The 15,924-nt window shown below is 43.9% G+C and overlaps 9 non-coding genes across 9 annotated transcripts; all 9 read left to right on the forward strand.

Moving 5' to 3' along the window:
* The first annotated feature begins 3,059 nt into the window (after window positions 1-3,059).
* Window positions 3,060-3,132, forward strand: trnaf-gaa (transfer RNA phenylalanine (anticodon GAA)). The gene has a single exon. It is a non-coding gene; the product is annotated as a tRNA-Phe (tRNA).
* A 1,967-nt stretch (window positions 3,133-5,099) lies between these two features.
* trnaf-gaa (transfer RNA phenylalanine (anticodon GAA)) lies at window positions 5,100-5,172 on the forward strand. Its single transcript has one exon. It is a non-coding gene; the product is annotated as a tRNA-Phe (tRNA).
* A 2,056-nt stretch (window positions 5,173-7,228) lies between these two features.
* trnaf-gaa (transfer RNA phenylalanine (anticodon GAA)) lies at window positions 7,229-7,301 on the forward strand. The gene has a single exon. It is a non-coding gene; the product is annotated as a tRNA-Phe (tRNA).
* An 894-nt stretch (window positions 7,302-8,195) lies between these two features.
* trnaf-gaa (transfer RNA phenylalanine (anticodon GAA)) lies at window positions 8,196-8,268 on the forward strand. The gene has a single exon. It is a non-coding gene; the product is annotated as a tRNA-Phe (tRNA).
* Window positions 8,269-9,964: 1,696 nt separating this feature from the next.
* Window positions 9,965-10,037, forward strand: trnaf-gaa (transfer RNA phenylalanine (anticodon GAA)). Its single transcript has one exon. It is a non-coding gene; the product is annotated as a tRNA-Phe (tRNA).
* A 691-nt stretch (window positions 10,038-10,728) lies between these two features.
* Window positions 10,729-10,801, forward strand: trnaf-gaa (transfer RNA phenylalanine (anticodon GAA)). Its single transcript has one exon. It is a non-coding gene; the product is annotated as a tRNA-Phe (tRNA).
* A 1,976-nt stretch (window positions 10,802-12,777) lies between these two features.
* Window positions 12,778-12,850, forward strand: trnaf-gaa (transfer RNA phenylalanine (anticodon GAA)). The gene has a single exon. It is a non-coding gene; the product is annotated as a tRNA-Phe (tRNA).
* An 893-nt stretch (window positions 12,851-13,743) lies between these two features.
* Window positions 13,744-13,824, forward strand: trnaf-gaa (transfer RNA phenylalanine (anticodon GAA)). The gene has a single exon. It is a non-coding gene; the product is annotated as a tRNA-Phe (tRNA).
* A 1,697-nt stretch (window positions 13,825-15,521) lies between these two features.
* On the forward strand, window positions 15,522-15,594 carry trnaf-gaa (transfer RNA phenylalanine (anticodon GAA)). Its single transcript has one exon. It is a non-coding gene; the product is annotated as a tRNA-Phe (tRNA).
* Window positions 15,595-15,924: the final 330 nt, after the last annotated feature.

Genomic DNA, 15,924 nt, shown 5'->3' on the forward strand with positions numbered 1-15,924 from the left:
TTTATTTCGGGCCTTTAACGTAATGAAACGACCCAAGGCGACTCACAGGAGAGATTATCGAACAAAATTTCACACTGAGCCACATAAGGAGGTATTCGGACAGATGAACAAAAGCTTGGTTGAAGAGGTAGGTTTTAAGGAGCATCTTAAACGAGGAGAGAGAGGTAGAGAGGCGGTGAGGTTTAGGGAGGGAATTCCAGAGCTTAGGGCCGAGGCAGCTGAAGGCACGGCCGCCAATCGTGGAGCAATTAAAATCGGGGATGCAAAAGAAGGAAGAATTGGAGGAGCGCTAAGATCTCGGAGAGTTGTAGGGCTGGAGGAGTTTACAGAGACAGGGAGGGGCGAAGCCATAGAGGCATTTGAAAACAAGGATGAGAATTGTAGGGCTGGAGGAGGTTGCAGAGATAGGGATAGGCGAAGAGATGGAGGGATTTGAAAACATGGATGAGCATTTTAAAATCGATGCTTTCCCGGACTGGGAGCCAATGTCGGTCAGTGATCACAGGGGAGGTGGGAGAACGGAACTTGTTGAGCGTTAGGATACGGGCAGCAGAGTTTTGGCCTCCTTCCCTCCTCGAACGATTCTATGATTTGTCAAGCTCAAATGCTTGCTACTTCAGTAAGAGTTCCGTCTGTGCAAAGAATGGGCATTTCAGCAGTCCTTTCCTTGTTGGCTCCGGAATTAATACAAATACGGCCCTGCCTTACTTTGTTGTTTAATTCACAAATGAGGTAAATATCAGATGGAACAAAAAGGCGCCGCTGGCAATCGAACCTTGGATCTCTTGTTACAAAAAAGGCAATTTGCCCAGCTTTTGCAAATTAAGGAGACAAATTAAGCTGCAACGACCCTACCTCCTCTTCCTGATATCGACCTATCACTGTCTGTTAGCGTTTGAGGCAGTTTATATTTTTCTATTTCTCTTCTCCATTTCGCTGTGTTTACCGATACTCTGGATCTCTCGCTGTGTTTACCGATACTCTGTATCTCTCGCTGTGTTTACCGATACTCTGTATCTCCCGCTGTGTTTACCGATACTCTGTATCTCTCGCTGTGTTTACCGATACTCTGTATCTCTCGCTGTGTTTACCGATACTCTGTATCTCTCGCTGTGTTTACCGATACTCTGTATCTCCCGCTGTGTTTACCGATACTCTGTATCTCTCGCTGTGTTTACCGATACTCTGTGTCTCTCGCTGTGTTCATCTCTCTGTGTCAATCCGTGGGCTAATTCTGAATGAACAATGAAATAAATGAGGAGTTTTAGACAATTCTCCCTCTGACACTGAGGAACCAATGAGCGAAATTTTACAATAAGATACTGTTTATTGTGAAGCAGCAAAGAAAACATTTCATTTTGAACGACTGAAGTTCAGTTATGCGCAAACAGAAACTGTGACCACAACGTGTTTGCAACAAGCCGCCTTTCAAGCTGATGTCAGACACACTAACATTGCAGCACGAGGTGCAGGCACCGCACTGATAACCTCCATGTGTATACGGGAATATCAGATACTTCGTGTGACACAAGATCTTTCCAATCCCCGCCAGCTCCTGGGCACCGAGACATGCGTCAGAAGCAGCATTCACCGCCAGGACAAATATCGTGCCCCCTTTGCCAGACTTCAGAAAATTTAATGCTGAAAATACAAAACAGGATGGACAGTATCTGGAAAACAGTTAAACTTTCAGTGTTCAGTCTTTGGTAAGGTCGAGAAACATAACTTTGAGTAGATATTAAGTGGATGTCAATAAGAGTGCGCTGTTGTTTTATAAAGTGTGGGAGTCCATATATGAATACGATGAACACATATGAACTGTGGGTGTGTATATATGAGTGTGATATTTATATATGAACTGTGGGTGTGTATATATGAGTGTGATATTTATATATGAACTGTGGGTGTGTATATATGAGTGTGATGTTTATATATGAACTGTGGGTGTGTATATATGAGTGTGATGTTTATATATGAACTGTGGGGGTGTATATATGAGTGTGATGTCTATATATGAACTGTGGGGGTGTATATATGAGTGTGATGTTTATATATGAACTGTGGGTGTGTATATATGAGTGTGATGTTTATATATGAACTGTGGGGGTGTATATATGAGTGTGATGTCTATATATGAACTGTGGGGGTGTATATATGAGTGTGATGTTTATATATGAACTGTGGGGTGCATATATGAGTGCGATGTTTATAATATTGAGAGGATGACAACTCTGGATCCATTCGCCTGTCTGATACCTCTTGAGCCCACCTTACCTTCTTTGATTTTCCCTGAGTTCCTCATCTTCTCTGATACCCTCAGAGAGTCCTTTACACTATTTGAACCTTGTCAGCGCCGTTGACACTCTCTGATACCCGCTGAGTGCCCCTCACCCACTGATACGCCCTGAGCGTCCTTACACTCTCTGATACCCTCTGGCAGTCCTTCCCCTCTGTGAGATCTCAATATACTCTCTGATACCCTCTGACTGTCCTTTACCCTCTCTGAGCCCCGTTACACTCTCTGATACCCTCTGACTGTCCTTTACCCTCTCTGAGCCCCATTACACTCTCTGATGCCCTCTGACTGTCCCGTCCCCTCTCTGAGATCCCCTTGCCCAAATGGATCGCCACTAAGAAGCCATTAGACGTCCTGATGCCTTCTCAGAACCCGTTACCGTCCTTGCTATCAAAGTACGGTGTAACTTCACAGGTGGATCTACCGGTCTGTGTTAAGGATGAGATCCAGAGTTTGTTCGGTGGCTGTTGCTTCCGCCTCTGAGACCTGTATTGGCAATCGGTACCGATCTCCCTCCTATAAACTGGGTGTGGAAATATGCATGCGTTGTTGTTTTATAAACTGTGTGAGTGCATCTCTGAGTGTGATATTTATATGAACTGTGGGTGTGGAAATATGAGTGCGATGTTTCTATATGAAATGTGGGTGTGTATATATGAGTGCGATGTTTTTTTATGAATTGCGGAATGAACAGGAGGAGAAATGCCTCCTGGATTTATATTTTCTTCCAAGACAATGACATAACTTAAACTTTTAAAAAGGGGCAGAAATAGCTCAGTTGGGAGAGCGTTAGACTGAAGATCTAAAGGTCCTTGGTTCAATCCCGAGTTTTGGCAGTTCCTGGTTATTTAGTTTCTTCTTCCTTGCTTCGATTCTCGCATTTATTTACAGAAACATTTGATACCGGCCACTGAAGGATTGGGGATGGAATCGAGAGGCATCAAGGATGGGAAATATTTATGGTGTCTAAATTTGGCTTTGATTTCTCTCATACCTTCTGCCTTTTTCTCTTGTTTTTTTCATTCTCGGTGCCGCTAACATTGCATCACCAGGTGTCGGCACCGCGCTGATGATCTTCATGTGTATTCGCGCCTTTCAGACACTTCGTGTGACACAAGAACGTTCCAATCCCGGCCAGTTCCAGGACACCGACTCCTCCGTCGAAGCAGCTTTCACCACCAGGACCGATATCGCGCTCCCTTTGCCGTACTTCAGCAAATTTAAATCTGCAAATACAAAACAGGACGGACAGTATCTGGAAAGCAGTTAAACTTTCAGTGTTCAGATTTTAATAAGAACTATAAACAGGGCTTTGGGTAGATATTAAGTGCGTGTGCAGTAAGAGTGCGCTGTTGTTTTATAAAGTGTGGGAGTCTATATATGAGTGCGATGTTCACACATGAACTGTGGGTGTGGAAATATGAGTTTGATGTTTATATATGAACTGTGGGTGTGTATATATGAGTTTGATGTTTATGTATGAACGATGGGTGTTTATATATGAGTGTGATATTTATATATGAACTGTGGGTGTGTATATATGAGTGTGATGTTTATATATGAACTGTGGATGTGTATATATGAGTGTGATATTTATATATGAACTGTGGGTGTGTACATATGAGTGCGATGTTTATATATGAACTGTGGGTGTGTATATATGAGTGTGATATTTATATATGAACTGTGGGTCCGTATATATGAGTCTGATGTTTATATATGAACTGTGGATGTGTATATATGAGTTTGATGTTTATATATGAACGATGGGTGTTTATATATGAGTGTGATATTTATATATGAACTACAGGTGTGTATATATGGGTGTGATGTTTATATATGAACTGTGGGTGTGTATATATGAGTGCGATGTTCACATATGAACTGTGGGTGTGTATATATGAGTGCGATGTTTATATATGATCTGCGGGAGTGCATACATGAGTGCGATGTTTATCTATGAAGAATGGGAGTGTATACATTAGTGCGATGTTTATAATATTAAGAGGATGCCAACTCTGGATCCATTCGCCTATCTGACACCTCCTGAGCCCACCTTACCCTCTTTGATTCTCCCTGAGCTCTTCATCTTCTCTGATATTCTCAGAGAGTCCATTATCCTCTTTGAACCTTGCCAGCGCCCTTTACACTCTCTGATACCCGCTGAGTGCCCCTCACCCACTGATACGCCCTGAGCGTCCTTACACTCTCTGATACCCTCTGGCAGTGCTTCCCCTCTGTGAGATCTCAATATACTCTCTGATACCCTCTGACTGTCCCTCACCCTCTCCGAGCCCCATTACACTCTCTGATGCCCTCTGACTCTCCCTTCCCCTCTCTGAGATCCCCTTGCCCAAATGGATCGCCACTCAGAAGCCATTAGACGTCCTGATGCCTTCTCAGAACCCGTTACCGTCCTTGCTCTTAAATTACGGTGTAACTTCACAGGTGGATCTCCCGGTCTGTGTTAAGGATGAGATCCAGAGTTTGTTCGGTTGCTGTTGCTTCCGCCTGTCCCATCCGAGAGCTCTATCGGCAGTCGGTACCGATCTCCCTCCAATAAACTGGATGTGGATGTATGAATGCGTTGTGGTTTTATAAACTGTGGGAGTGTATCGATGAGTGTGATATTTATATGAACTGTGGGTGTGTATATATGAGTGCGATCTTTATATATGAGCTGTGGGTGTGTATATATGAATGAGATTTTTTCTATGAATTGCGGAATGAACCGGAGGGGAAATGCCTCCTGGAGTTATATTTTCTTCCAAGACAATGACATAAAGGTAATTGTTGAAAAGGGGCCGAAATAGCTCAGTTGGGAGAGCGTTAGACTGAAGATCTAAAGGTCCTTGGTTCAATCCCGAGTTTCGGCAGGTTCCTGATTATTTAGTTTCTTCTTCCTTGCTTCGATTCTCGCGTTTATTTGCAGGAACATTTGATACCGGCCACTGAAGAATTGGGGATGGAATCGAGAGGCATCAAGAATGGGAAATATTTATGGCGTCTATATTTGGCTTTGATTTCTCTCATACCTTCTGCTTTTTTCTCATGGATTTTTCATTCTCGGTGCCGCTAACATTGCAGCACCAGGTGTCGGCACCGCGCTGATGATCTCCATGTGAATCCGCGCCTTTCAGACACTTCGTGTGACACAAGAACGTTCCAATCCCGGCCAGTTCCGAGACACCGACTCCTCCGTCGAAGCAGCTTTCACCACCAGGACCGATATCGCGCTCCCTTTGCCGTACTTCAGCAAATTTAACGCTGAAAATACAAAACAGGACGGACAGTCTCTGGAAAGCTGTTAAACTTTCAGTGTTCAGATTTTAATGAGAACTATAAACAGGGCTTTGGGTAGATATTAAGTGCGTGTGTCGTAAGAGTGCGCTGTTGTTTTATAAAGTGTGGGAGTCTATGTATGAATTCGATGTTCACACATGAACTGTGGGTGTGTATATATGAGTGCGATGTTTATATATGAACTGTGAGTATGTACATATGAGTGCGATGTTTATATATGAACTGTGGGTGTGTATATATGAGTGCGATGTTTATATATGAACTGTGGGTGTGTATATATGAGTTCGATGTTTATATATGAACTGAGGGTGTGTATATATGAGTGCGATGTTTATATATGAACTGTGAGTGTGTATATATGAGTGCGATGTTTATATATGAACTGTGGATGTGCATATATGAGTGTGATGTTTATATATGAACTGTGGGTGTGTATATATGAGTGCGATGTTTATATATGAACTGTGGGTGTGTATATATGAGTTCGATGTTTATATATGAACTGTGGGTGTGTATATATGAGTGCGATGTTTATATATGAACTGTGAGTGTGTATATATGAGTGCGATGTTTATATATGAACTGTGGATGTGTATATGTGAGTGCGATGTTTATATATGAACAATTGGAGTTCATATATGGGTGCAATATTTATATATGATCTGCGGGAGTGCATACGTAGGTGCAATGTTTATATATGAACAATGGGAGTGTATACATGAGTGCGATGTTTATAATATTAAGAGGATGCCATCTCTGGATCCATTCGCCTATCTGATACCTCCTGAGCCCACCTGACCCTCTTTGATTCTCCCTGAGCTTCTCATCTTCTCTGATACGCTCAGAGAGTCCATTATCTTCTTTGAAATTTGTCAGCGCCCTTTACACTCTCTGATACCCGCTGAGTGCCCCGCACCCACTGATACGCCCTGAGCGTCCTTGCACTCTCTGATTCCCCCTGGCAGTCCTTCCCCTCTGTGAGATCTCAATATACTCTCTGATACCCTCTGACTGTCCCTTACCCTCTCTGAGCCCCATTACACTCTCCGATGCCCTCTGACTGTCCCTTCCCCTCTCTGAGCCCCATTACACTCTCTGATGCCCTCTGACGGTCCCTTCCCCTCTCTGAGATCACCTTGCCCAAATGGATTGCCGCTCAGAAGCCAGTGGACGTCCTGGTGCCTTCTCAGAACCCGTTACCGTCCTTGCTATCAAAGTACGGTGTAACTTCACAGGTGAATCTACCGGTCTGTGTTAAGAATGAGATCCAGAGTTTGTTCGGTTGCTGTTGCTTCCGCCTGTCACATCCGAGAGCTCTATCGGCAGTCGGAACCGATCTCCCTCCAATAAACTGGGTGTGGATGTATGAATGCGTTGTGGTTTTATAAACTGTGTGAGTGCATCGATGAGTGTGATACTGATATGAACTGTGGGTGTTTATATATGAGTGTGATCTTTATATATGAGCTGTGGGTGTGTATATATGAGTGCGATGTTTATATATGAACTGTGGGTGTGTGTATGAGTGCGATTTTTTTTAATGAATTGCGAAATGAACAGGAGGGGAAATGCCCCCTGGGGTTATATTTTCTTCCACGACAATGACATAAAGTAAACTTTTGACAAAGTGCTGAAAAAGCTCAGTTGGGAGAGCGTTAGACTGAAGATTAAAAGGTTCTTGGTTCAATCCCGAGTTTCGGCAGTTCCTGGTTACTTAGTTTCTTCTTCCTTGCTTCGATTCTCGCATTTCTTCACAGTCACATTTGAGACCAGCCACTGAAGGATTGGGGATTGAATCGAGAGGCATCAAGGATGGGAAATATTAATGGCGTCTTTATTTGGCTTTGATTTCTCTCATACATTCTGCTTTTTTCTCTTGTTTTTTTCACTCTCAGTGCCGCTGACATTGGAGCAGGAGGTGTCGGCACCGCGCTGATGATCTTCATGTGTATTCGCGCCTTTCAGACACTTCGTGTGACACAAGAAAGTTCCAATCCCGGCCAGTTCCGAGACACCGACTCCTCCGTCGAAGCAGCTTTCACCGATAGGACCGATATCGCGCTCCCTTTGCCGTACGTCAGCAAATTTAACGCTGAAAATACAAAACAGGACGGACAGTATCTGGAAAGCAGTTAAGCTTTCAGTGTTCAGATTTTAATGAGATCTATAAACAGGGCTTTGGGGAGATCTACAAACAGTGCGTGTGTCGTAAGTGTGCCTTGTTGTTTTATAAAGTGTGGGAGTCTATAAATGAATTCGCTGTTCATACATGAACTGTCGGGGTGCATATTTAAGTGCGATGTTCACATATGAACTGTGGGTGTGTATATATGAGTGTGATATTTATATATGAACTGCAGGTGTGTATATATGAGTGCGATGTTCACATATGAACTGTGGGTGTGTATCGATGAGTCTGATATTTATATGAACTGTGGGTGTGTATATATGAGTGCGATCTTTATATATGAGCTGTGGGTGTGTATATATGAATGAGATTTTTTTCTATGAATTGCGGAATGAACCGGAGGGGAAATGCCTCCTGGAGTTATATTTTCTTCCAAGGCAATGACATAAAGTTAATTGTTGAAAAGGGGCCGAAATAGCTCAGTTGGGAGAGCGTTAGACTGAAGATCTAAAGGTCCTTGGTTCAATCCCGATTTTCGGCAGGTTCCTGATTATTTAGTTTCTTCTTCCTTGCTTCGATTCTCGCGTTTATTTGCAGGAACATTTGATACCGGCCACTGAAGAATTGGGGATGGAATCGAGAGGCATCAAGAACGGGAAATATTTATGCCGTCTATATTTGGCTTTGATTTCTCTCATACCTTCTGCTTTTTTCTCATGGATTTTTCACTCTCGGTGCCGCTAACATTGCATCACCAGGTGTCGGCACCGCGCTGCTGATCTTCATGTGAATCCGCGCCTTTCAGACACTTCGTGTGACACAAGAACGTTCCAATCCCGGCCAGTTCCTAGACACCGACTCCTCCGTCGAAGCAGCTTTCACCACCAGGACCGATATCGCGCTCCCTTTGCCGTACTTCAGCAAATTTAACGCTGAAAATACAAAACAGGACGGACAGTCTCTGGAAAGCTGTTAAACATTCAGTGTTCTGATTTTAATGAGAACTATAAACAGGGCTTTGGGTAGATATTAAGTGCGTGTGTAGTAAGAGTGCGCTGTTGTTTTATAAAGTGTGGGAGTCCATATATGAATTCGATGTTCACACATGAACTGTGGGTGTGCATATATGAATGTGATGTTTATATATGAACTGTGGGTGTGTATATATGAGTGCGATGTTTATATATGAACTGTGGGTGTGTATATATGAGTGCGATGTTTATATATGAACAATTGGAGTTCATATATGAGTGCAATATTTATATATGTTCTGCGGGAGTGCATACGTAGGTGCAATGTTTATATATGAACAATGGGAGTGTATACATGAGTGCGATGTTTATAATATTAAGAGGATGCCATCTCTGGATCCATTCGCCTATCTGATACCTCCTGAGCCCACCTGACCCTCTTTGATTCTCCCTGAGCTTCTCATCTTCTCTGATACGCTCAGAGAGTCCATTATCTTCTTTGAAATTTGTCAGCGCCCTTTACACTCTCTGATACCCGCTGAGTGCCCCGCACCCACTGATACGCCCTGAGCGTCCTTGCACTCTCTGATTCCCTCTGGCAGTCCTTCCCCTCTGTGAGATCTCAATATACTCTGCGATACCCTCTGACTGTCCCTCACCCTCTCCGAGCCCCATTACACTCTCTGATGCCCTCTGACTGTCCCTTCCCCTCTCTGAGCCCTATTACACTCTCTGATGCCCTCTGACGGTCCCTTCCCCTCTCTGAGATCACCTTGCCCAAATGGATCGCCACTCAGAAGCCATTGGACGTCCTGGTGCCTTCTCAGAACCCGTTACCGTCCTTGCTATCAAAGTACGGTGTAACTTCACAGGTGAATCTACCGGTCTGTGTTAAGAATGAGATCCAGAGTTTGTTCGGTTGCTGTTGCTTCCGCCTGTCCCATCCGAGAGCTCTGTCGGCAGTCGGAACCGATCTCCCTCCAATAAACTGGGTGTGGATGTATGAATGCGTTGTGGTTTTATAAACTGTGTGAGTGCATCGATGAGTGTGATACTGATATGAACTGTGGGTGTTTATATATGAGTGTGATCTTTATATATGAGCTGTGGGTGTGTATATATGAGTGCGATGTTTATATATGAACTGTGCGTGTGTGTATGAGTGCGATTTTTAATAATGAATTGCGGAATGAACAGGAGGGGAAATGCCCCCTGGGGTTATATTTTCTTCCACGACAATGACATAAAGTTAACTTTTAACAAGGGGCTGAAATAGCTCAGTTGGGAGAGCGTTAGACTGAAAATCTAAAGGTCCTTGGTTCAATCCCGAGTTTCGGCAGTTCCTGTTTATTTAGTTTCTTCTTCCTTGCTTCGATTCTCGCATTTCTTTGCAGTCACATTTGAGACCAGCCGCTGAAGGATTGGGGATGGAATCGAGAGGCGTCAAGGATGGGAAATATTAATGGCGTCTTTATTTGGCTTTGACTTCTCTCATACCTTCTGCTTTTTTCTCTTGGTTTTTTCACTCTCAGTGCCGCTGACATTGGAGCAGGAGGTGTCGGCAGCGCGCTGATGATCTTCATGTGTATTCGCGCCTTTCAGACACTTCGTGTGACACAAGAACGTTCCAATCCCGGCCAGTTCCGAGACACCGACTCCTCCGTCGAAGCAGCTTTCACCGCCAGGACCGATATCGCGCTCCCTTTGCCGTACGTCAGCAAATTTAACGCTGAAAATACAAAACAGGACGGACAGTATCTGGAAAGCAGTTAAACTTTCAGTGTTCAGATTTTAATAAGAACTATAAACAGGGCTTTGGGTAGATATTAAGTGCGTGTGCAGTAAGAGTGCGCTGTTGTTTTATAAAGTGTCGGAGTCTATATATGAATTCGATGTTCACACATGAACTGTGGGTGTGTATATATGAGTGCGATGTTTTCTATGAATTGCGGAATGAACCGGAGGGGAAATGCCTCCTGGAGTTATATTTTCTTCCAAGACAATGACATAAAGGTAACTGTTGAAAAGGGGCCGAAATAGCTCAGTTGGGAGAGCGTTAGACTGAAGATCTAAAGGTCCTTGGTTCAATCCCGAGTTTCGGCAGGTTCCTGATTATTTAGTTTCTTCTTCCTTGCTTCGATTCTCGCGTTTATTTGCAGGAACATTTGATACCGGCCACTGAAGAATTGGGGATGGAATCGAGAGGCATCAAGAACGGGAAATATTTATGCCGTCTATATTTGGCTTTGATTTCTCTCATACCTTCTGCTTTTTTCTCATGGATTTTTCACTCTCGGTGCCGCTAACATTGCAGCACCAGGTGTCGGCACCGCGCTGATGATCTTCATGTGAATCCGCGCCTTTCAGACACTTCGTGTGACACAAGAACGTTCCAATCCCGGCCTGTTCCGAGACACCGACTCCTCCGTCGAAGCAGCTTTCACCACCAGGACCGATATCGCGCTCCGTTTGCCGTACTTCAGCAAATTTAACGCTGAAAATACAAAACAGGACGGACAGTCTCTGGAAAGCTGTTAAACTTTCAGTGTTCAGATTTTAATGAGAACTAGAAACAGGGCTTTGGGTAGATATTAAGTGCGTGTGTCGTAAGAGTGCGCTGTTGTTTTATAAAGTGTGGGAGTCTATATATGAATTCGATGTTCACACATGAACTGTGGGTGTGTATATATGAGTGCGATGTTTATATATGAACTGTGAGTGTGTACATATGAGTGCGATGTTTATATATGAACTGTGGGTGTGTATATATGAGTTCGATGTTTATATATGAACTGTGGGTGTGTATATATGAGTGTGATATTTATATATGAACTGTGGTTGTGTATATATGAGTGCGATGTTTATATATGAACTGTGGGTGTGTATATATGAGTTCGATGTTTATATATGAACTGTGGGTGTGTATATATGAGTGCGATGTTTATATATGAACTGTGGGTGTGTATATATGAGTTCGATGTTTATATATGAACTGTGGGTGTGTATATATGAGTGCGATGTTTATATATGAACTGTGGGTGTGTATATATGAGTGCGATGTTTATATATGAACAATTGGAGTTCATATATGAGTGCAATATTTATATATGATCTGCGGCAGTGCATACGTAGGTGCAATGTTTATATATGAACAATGGGAGTGTATACATGAGTGCGATGTTTATAATATTAAGAGGATGCCATCTCTGGATCCATTCGCCTATCTGATACCTCCTGAGCCCACCTGACCCTCTTTGATTCTCCCTGAGCTTCTCATCTTCTCTGATACGCTCAGAGAGTCCATTATCTTCTTTGAAATTTGTCAGCGCCCTTTACACTCTCTGATACCCGCTGAGTGCCCCGCACCCACTGATACGCCCTGAGCGTCCTTGCACTCTCTGATTCCCCCTGGCAGTCCTTCCCCTCTGTGAGATCTCAATATACTCTCTGATACCCTCTGACTGTCCCTTACCCTCTCTGAGCCCCATTACACTCTCTGATGCCCTCTGACTGTCCCTTCCCCTCTCTGAGCCCCATTACACTCTCTGATGCCCTCTGACGGTCCCTTCCCCTCTCTGAGATCACCTTGCCCAAATGGATTGCCGCTCAGAAGCCAGTGGACGTCCTGGTGCCTTCTCAGAACCCGTTACCGTCCTTGCTATCAAAGTACGGTGTAACTTCACAGGTGAATCTACCGGTCTGTGTTAAGAATGAGATCCAGAGTTTGTTCGGTTGCTGTTGCTTCCGCCTGTCACATCCGAGAGCTCTGTCGGCAGTCGGAACCGATCTCCCTCCAATAAACTGGGTGTGGATGTATGAATGCGTTGTGGTTTTATGAACTGTGTGAGTGCATCGATGAGTGTGATACTTATATGAACTGTGGGTGTTTATATATGAGTGTGATCTTTATATATGAGCTGTGGGTGTGTATATATGAGTGCGATGTTTATATATGAACTGTGGGTGTGTGTATGAGTGCGATTTGTTTTTATGAATTGCGAAATGAACAGGAGGGGAAATGCCCCCTGGGGTTATATTTTCTTCCACGACAATGACATAAAGTAAACTTTTGACAAAGGGCTGAAATAGCTCAGTTGGGAGAGCGTTAGACTGAAGATCAAAAGGTCCTTGGTTCAATCCCGAGTTTCGGCAGTTCCTGGTTATTTAGTTTCTTCTTCCTTGCTTCGATTCTCGCATTTCTTCACAGTCACATTTGAGACCAGCCACTGAAGGATTGGGGATGGAATCGAGAGGCATCAAGGATGGGAAATATTAATGGCGTCTTTATTTGGCTTTGATTTCTCTCATACCTTCTGCTTTTTTCTCTTGGTTTTTTCACTCTCAGTGCCGCTGACATTGGAGCAGGAGGTGTCGGCAGCGCGCTGATGATATTCATGTGTATTCGCGCCTTTCAGACACTTCGTGTGACACAAGAACGTTCCAATCCCGGCCAGTTCCGAGACACCGACTCCTCCGTCGAAGCAGCTTTCACCGCCAGGATCGATATCGCGCTCCCTTTGCCGTACGTCAGCAAATTTAACGCTGAAAATACAAAACAGGACGGACAGTATCTGGAAAGCAGTTAAGCTTTCAGTGTTCAGATTTTAATGAGATCTTTTAACAGGGCTTTGGGGAGATCCACAAACAGTGCGTGTGTCGTAAGAGTGCCCTGTTGTTTTATAAAGTGTGGGAGTCTATAAATGAATTCGCTGTTCACACATGAACTGTCGGGGTGCATATTTAAGTGCGATGTTCACATATGAACTGTGGGTGTGTATATATGAGTGTGATATTTATATATGAACTGCGGGTGTGTATATATGAGTGCGATGTTCACATATGAACTGTGGGTGTGTATCGATGAGTGTGATATTTATATGAACTGTGGGTGTGTATATATGAGTGCGATCTTTATATATGAGCTGTGGGTGTGTATATATGAATGAGATTTTTTCTATGAATTGCGGAATGAACCGGAGGGGAAATGCCTCCTGGAGTTATATTTTCTTCCAAGACAATGACATAAAGTTAATTGTTGAAAAGGGGCCGAAATAGCTCAGTTGGGAGAGCGTTAGACTGAAGATCTGAAGGTCCGAAGGTCCTTGGTTCAATCCCGAGTTTCGGCAGGTTCCTGATTATTTAGTTTCTTCTTCCTTGCTTCGATTCTCGCGTTTATTTGCAGGAACATTTGATACCGGCCACTGAAGAATTGGGGATGGAATCGAGAGGCATCAAGAACGGGAAATATTTATGCCGTCTATATTTGGCTTTGATTTCTCTCATAGCTTCTGCTTTTTTCTCATGGATTTTTCACTCTCGGTGCCGCTAACATTGCATCACCAGGTGTCGGCACCGCGCTGCTGATCTTCATGTGAATCCGCGCCTTTCAGACACTTCGTGTGACACAAGAACGTTCCAATCCCGGCCAGTTCCGAGACACCGACTCCTCCGTCGAAGCAGCTTTCACCACCAGGACCGATATCGCGCTCCCTTTGCCGTACTTCAGCAAATTTAACGCTGAAAATACAAAACAGGACGGACAGTCTCTGGAAAGCTGTTAAACTTTCAGTGTTCAGATTTTAATGAGAACTATAAACAGGGCTTTGGGTAGATATTAAGTGCGTGTGTAGTAAGAGTGCGCTGTTGTTTTATAAAGTGTGGGAGTCCATATATGAATTCGGTGTTCACACATGAACTGTGGGTGTGCATAGATGAGTACGATGTTTATATATGAACTATGGGTGTGTATATATGAATGTGATGTTTATATATGAACTGTGGGTGTGTATATATGAGTGCGATGTTTATATATGAACTGTGGGTGTGTATATATGAGTGCGATGTTTATATATGAACAATTGTAGTTCATATATGAGTGCAATATTTATATATGATCTGCGGGAGTGCATACGTAGGTGCAATGTTTATATATGAACAATGGGAGTGTATACATGAGTGCGATGTTTATAATATTAAGAGGATGCCATCTCTGGATCCATTCGCCTATCTGATACCTCCTGAGCCCACCTGACCCTCTTTGATTCTCCCTGAGCTTCTCATCTTCTCTGATACGCTCAGAGAGTCCATTATCTTCTTTGAAATTTGTCAGCGCCCTTTACACTCTCTGATACCCGCTGAGTGCCCCGCACCCACTGATACGCCCTGAGCGTCCTTGCACTCTCTGATTCCCTCTGGCAGTCCTTCCCCTCTGTGAGTTCTCAATATACTCTGCGATACCCTCTGACTGTCCCTTCCCCTCTCTGAGCCCCATTACACTCTCTGATGCCCTCTGACTGTCCCTTCCCCTCTCTGAGCCCCATTACACTCTCTGATGCCCTCTGACTGTCCCTTCCCCTCTCTGAGATCACCTTGCCCAAATGGATCGCCACTCAGAAGCCATTGGACGTCCTGGTGCCTTCTCACAACCCGTTACCGTCCTTGCTATCAAAGTACGGTGTAACTTCACAGGTGAATCGATCGGTCTGTGTTAAGAATGAGATCCAGAGTTTGTTCGGTTGCTGTTGCTTCAGCCTGTCCCATCCGAGAGCTCGATCGGCAGTCGGAACCGATCTCCCTCCAATAAACTGGGTGTGGATGTATGAATGCGTTGTGGTTTTATAAACTGTGTGAGTGCATCGATGAGTGTGATATTTATATGAACTGTGGGTGTGTATATATGAGTGCGATCTTTATATATGAGCTGTGGGTGTGTATATATGAATCATATTTTTTCTATGAATTGCGGAATGAACCGGAGGGGAAATGCCTCCTGGAGTTATATTTTCTTCCAAGACAATGACATAAAGGTAATTGTTGAAAAGGGGCCGAAATAGCTCAGTTGGGAGAGCGTTAGACTGAAGATCTAAAGGTCCTTGGTTCAATCCCGAGTTTCGGCAGGTTCCTGATTATTTAGTTTCTTCTTCCTTGCTTCGATTCTCGCGTTTATTTGCAGGAACATTTGATACCGGCCACTGAAGAATTGGGGATGGAATCGAGAGGCATCAAGAACGGGAAATATTTATGCCGTCTATATTTGGCTTTGATTTCTCTCATACCTTCTGCTTTTTTCTCATGGATTTTTCATTCTCGGTGCCGCTAACATTGCAGCACCAGGTGTCGGCACCGCGCTGATGATCTCCATGTGAATCCGCGCCTTTCAGACACTTCGTGTGACACAAGAACGTTCCAATCCCGGCCAGTTCCGAGACACCGACTCCTCCGTCGAA

The sequence above is a fragment of the Heptranchias perlo genome, chromosome 20, assembly GCF_035084215.1.
Source record: "Heptranchias perlo isolate sHepPer1 chromosome 20, sHepPer1.hap1, whole genome shotgun sequence".
NCBI lineage: Eukaryota > Metazoa > Chordata > Chondrichthyes > Hexanchiformes > Hexanchidae > Heptranchias > Heptranchias perlo.